We start from the raw sequence: 5,463 nt of genomic DNA, 5'->3' as shown, positions 1-5,463 counted from the left end.
TTTGTTATAGAGTGTTAAAAACTATCATATTTAGTGCTTTTGTTTTTCAATATTTTTCTTTTATATTATATAGCATTTTATAGATTATACTTAGTTTGTGCTCTATAGGTCTAATTATAGTGTTTTTCGTATGTATTACATAGTGTTTTAAGGGAATACATTTAGTGCTTTCTTTCTTGACTCCCTTTTCGTTCATTATATACCACTTTTAGGATTATAGTTTGTGCTCTATAGTTCTAATTACAGTGTTTTTCGTATTTGTTATAGAGTGTTAAAAATTTCATATTAGCACTTTGTTTTTTCAATATTTTTTTATATTATATAGCATTTTATAGATTATACTTACTTTGGGCTCTATGGTTCTAATTATATTGCTTTCGTATGTATTACATAGTGTTTTAAGGGAATACAAGTAGTGCTTTGTTTCTTTACTACCTTTACTTTTCATTATATAGCACTTCATAGGATTATAGTTTGTGCTCTATAGTTCTAATTACTGTGTTTTTCGTATTTGTTATAGAGTGCTAAAAATTTTCATATTTAGCGTTTGTTTTTTCAATATTTTTCCTTTATATTATATAGCATTTAGATTATACTTAGTTTGTGCTCTATAGGTCTAATTATAGTGTTTTTCGTATGTATTACATAGTGTTTTAAGGGAATACATTTAGTGCTTTCTTCTTGACTCCCTTTCGTTTCATTATATACCACATTTTAGGATTATAGTTTGTGCTCTATAGTTCTAATTACAGTGTTTTTCGTATTTGTTATAGAGTGTTAAAAATTTCATATTACCACTTTTGTTTTTCAATATTTTCCTTTATATTATATAGCATTTTATAGATTATACTTAGTTTGTGCTCTATAGGTCTAATTATAGTGCTTTTCGTATGTATTACATAGTGTTTTAAGGAATACAAGTTAGTGCTTTTCTTCTTAACTTCCTTTTTGTTTCATTATATAGCACTTTATAGGATTATAGTTTGTGCTCTATAGTTCTAATTACTGTGTTTTCGTATTTGTTATAGAGTGTTAAAAATTTATATATTTAGCGCTTTTGTTTTTTCAATATTTTTCCTTTATATTATATCGCATTTTATAGATTATACTTACTTTGTGCTCTATAGTTCTAATTATAGTGCTTTTCGTATGTATTAGATAGTGTTTTAAGGGAATACAATTAGTGCTTTGTTTTTTTTACTGCCTTTCTTTTCATTAAATAGCACTCTATAAAATTATAGTTGTGCTCTATAGTTCTAATTACAGTGTTTTTCATATTTGTTATGGAGTGTTAAAAACTATCACATTTTAGTGCTTTGTTTTTTCAATATTTTCTTTTATATTATATAGATTTTATAGATTATACTTAGTTTGTGCTCTATAGGTCTAATTATAGTGTTTTCGTATGTATTACATAGTGTTTTAAGGGAATACATTTAGTGCTTTTCTTTCTTGACTCCCTTTCGTTTCATTATATACCACATTTTAGGATTATAGTTTGTGCTCTATAGTTCTAATTACAGTGTTTTTCGTATTTGTTATAGAGTGTTAAAAATTTTCATATTTAGCACTTTTGTTTTTTCAATATTTTTCCTTTATATTATATAGCTTTTATAGATTATACTTAGTTTGTGCTCTATAGGTCTAATTATAGCTTTTCGTATGTATTACATAGTGTTTTAAGGAATACAAGTTAGTGCTTTTCTTTCTTAACTTCCTTTTGTTTCATATATAGCACTTTATAGGATTATAGTTTGTGCTCTATAGTTCTAATTACTGTGTTTTCGTATTTGTTATAGAGTGTTAAAAATTTATAATATTAGCGCTTTTTTTTTTCAATATTTTTCTTTTATTATATCGCATTTTATAGATTATACTTACTTTGTGCTCTATAGTTCTAATTATAGTGCTTTTCGTATGTATTAGATAGTGTTTTAAGGGAATACAATTAGTGCTTTTGTTTCTTGACTGCCTTTTCTTTTCATTAAATAGCACTCTATAAAATTATAGTTTGTGCTCTATAGTTCTAATTACAGTGTTTTTCATATTTTTATGAGTGTTAAAAACTATCATATTTAGTGCTTTTGTTTTTCAATATTTTCTTTTATATTATATAGCATTTATAGATTATACTTAGTTTGTGCTCTATAGGTCTAATTATAGTGTTTTTCGTATGTATTACATAGTGTTTTAAGGGAATACATTTAGTGCTTTTCTTTCTTGACTCCCTTTTCGTTTCATTATATACCACATTTTAGGATTATAGTTTGTGCTCTATAGTTCTAATTACAGTGTTTCGTATTTGTTATAGAGTGTTAAAAATTTTCATATTACCACTTTGTTTTTTCAATATTTTTCTTTATTATATAGCATTTTATAGATTATACTTAGTTTGTGCTCTATGGTCTAATTATAGTGCTTTTCGTATGTATTACATAGTGTTTTAAGGAATACAAGTAGTGCTTTTGTTTCTTTACTTCCTTTTTTTTCATTATATAGGACTTTATAGGATTATAGTTTGTGCTCTATAACTCTATTACTGGTTTTTCGTATTTGTTATAGAGTGTTAAAAATTTTCATATTTAGCGCTTTTGTTTTTTCAATATTTTTCCTTTATATTATATAGCATTTTATAGATTATACTTAGTTTGTGCTCTATAGGTCTAATTATAGTGCTTTTCGTATGTATTACATAGTGTTTAAGGGAATACAATTAGTGCTTTTCTTTCTTGACTGCCTTTTCTTTTCATTATATACACATTTTAGGATTATAGTTTGTGCTCTATAGTTCTAATTACAGTGTTTTTCGTATTTGTTATAGAGTGTTAAAAATTATCATATTTAGCGCTTTTGTTTTTTCAATATTTTTCCTTTATATTATATAGCATTTTATAGATTATACTTAGTTTTGCTCTATAGGTCTAATTATAGTGCTTTTCGTATGTATTACATAGTGTTTTAAGGGAATACAAGTTAGTGCTTTTCTTTCTTGACTTCCTTTTTGTTTCATTATATAGCACTTATAGGATTATAGTTTGTGCTCTATAGTTCTAATTACAGTGTTTTTCGTATTTGTTATAGAGTGTTAAAAATTATCATATTTAGCGCTTTTGTTTTTTCAATATTTTTCCTTTATATTATATAGCATTTTATAGATTATACTTACTTTGTGCTCTATAGTTCTAATTATAGTGCTTTTCGTATGTATTATAGTGTTTAAGGGAATACAATTAGTGCTTTTGTTTCTTGACTGCCTTTTCTTTTCATTATATAGCACTCTATAGGATTATAGTTTGTGCTCTATAGTTCTAATTACAGTGTTTTCATATTGTTATAGAGTGTTAAAAATATCATATTTAGTGCTTTGTTTTTCAATATTTTTCTTTATATTATATAGCATTTTATAGATTATACTTAGTTTGTGCTCTATAGTCTAATTATAGTGTTTTCGTATGTATTACATAGTGTTTTAAGGGAATACATTAGTGCTTTTCTTTCTTGACTCCCTTTTCGTTTCATTATATACCACATTTTAGGATTATAGTTTGTGCTCTATAGTTCTAATTACAGTGTTTTTCGTATTTGTTATAGAGTGTTAAAAATTTTCATATATACTTTTGTTTTTTCAATATTTTCTTTTATATTATATAGCATTTTATAGAATATACTTACTTTGGCTCTATGGTTCTAATTATATTTCTTTTCGTATGTATTACATAGTGTTTTAAGGGAATACAAGTAGTGCTTTTGTTCTTACTACCTTTACTTTTCATTATATAGGACTTCATAGGATTATATTTGTGCTCTATAGTTCTAATTACTGTGTTTTTCGTATTTGTTATAGAGTGCTAAAAATTTCATATTAGCGCTTTGTTTTTTCAATGTTTTTCCTTTATATTATATAGCATTTTATAGATTATACTTAGTTTGTGCTCTATAGGTCTAATTATAGTGCTTTTCGTATGTATTACATAGTGTTTTAAGGGAATACATTTAGTGCTTTCTTTCTTGACTCCCTTTTCGTTTCATTATATACCACATTTTAGGATTATAGTTTGTGCTCTATAGTTCTAATTACAGTGTTTTTCGTATTTGTTATAGAGTGTTAAAAATTTTCATATTTAGCACTTTTGTTTTTTCAATATTTTTCCTTTATATTATATAGCATTTTATAGATTATACTTAGTTTGTGCTCTATAGGTCTAATTATAGTGCTTTTCGTATGTATTACATAGTGTTTTAATGGAATACAAGTTAGTGCTTTTCTTTCTTGACTCCTTTGTTTCATTATATAGCACTTATAGGATTATAGTTGTGCTCTATAGTTCTAATTACTGTGTTTTTTCGTTTGTTATAGAGTGTTAAAAATTTATCATATTTAGCGCTTTTGTTTTTTCAATATTTTTCCTTATATTATATAGCATTTTATAGATTATACTTACTTTGTGCTCTATAGTTCTAATTATAGTGCTTTTCGTATGTATTAGATAGTGTTTAAGGGAGGAATACAATTAGTGCTTTTGTTTCTTGACTGCCTTTTCTTTTCATTAAATAGCACTTATAAAATTATAGTTTGTGCTCTATAGTTCTAATTACAGTGTTTTTCATATTTGTTATGGAGTGTTAAAAACTATCATATTTAGTGCTTTTGTTTTTTCAATATTTTCTTTTATATTATATAGCATTTTATAGATTATACTTAGTTTGTGCTCTATAGGTCTAATTATAGTGTTTTTCGTATGTATTACATAGTGTTTAAGGGAATACATTAGTGCTTTCTTTCTTGACTCCCTTTTCGTTTCATTATATACCACATTTTAGGATTATAGTTTGTGCTCTATAGTTCTAATTACAGTGTTTTTCGTATTTGTTATAGAGTGTTAAAAATTTCATATTAGCACTTTTTTTTTTCAATATTTTTCTTTTATATTATATAGCATTTTATAGAATATACTTACTTGTGCTCTATGGTTCTAATTATATTTCTTTTCGTATGTATTACATAGTGTTTTAAGGGAATACAAGTAGTGCTTTTTTTTCTTACTACCTTTTCTTTTCATTATATAGCACTTCATAGGATTATAGTTTGTGCTCTATAGTTCTAATTACTGTGTTTTTCGTATTTGTTATAGAGTGTTAAAAATTTATATTTAGCGCTTTTGTTTTTTCAATTTTTCCTTTATATTATATAGCATTTTATAGATTATACTTAGTTTGTGCTCTATAGGTCTAATTATAGTGCTTTTCGTATGTATTACATAGTGTTTTAAGGGAATACAGTTAGTGCTTTTCTTTCTTGACTCCCTTTTCGTTTCATTATATAGCACTTTTAGGATTATAGTTTGTGCTCTATAGTTCTAATTACAGTGTTTTTCGTATTTGTTATAGAGTGTTAAAAATTTTCATATTTAGCGCTTTTGTTTTTTCAATATTTTTCCTTTATATTATATAGCATTTTATAGA

Source organism: Andrographis paniculata, unplaced genomic scaffold (assembly GCF_009805555.1).
Source record: "Andrographis paniculata isolate CXL003 unplaced genomic scaffold, ASM980555v1 Contig61END, whole genome shotgun sequence".
In the NCBI taxonomy this organism is placed as follows: Eukaryota; Viridiplantae; Streptophyta; class Magnoliopsida; order Lamiales; family Acanthaceae; genus Andrographis; species Andrographis paniculata.
Note: the sequence above shows the minus strand (reverse complement) of the source record.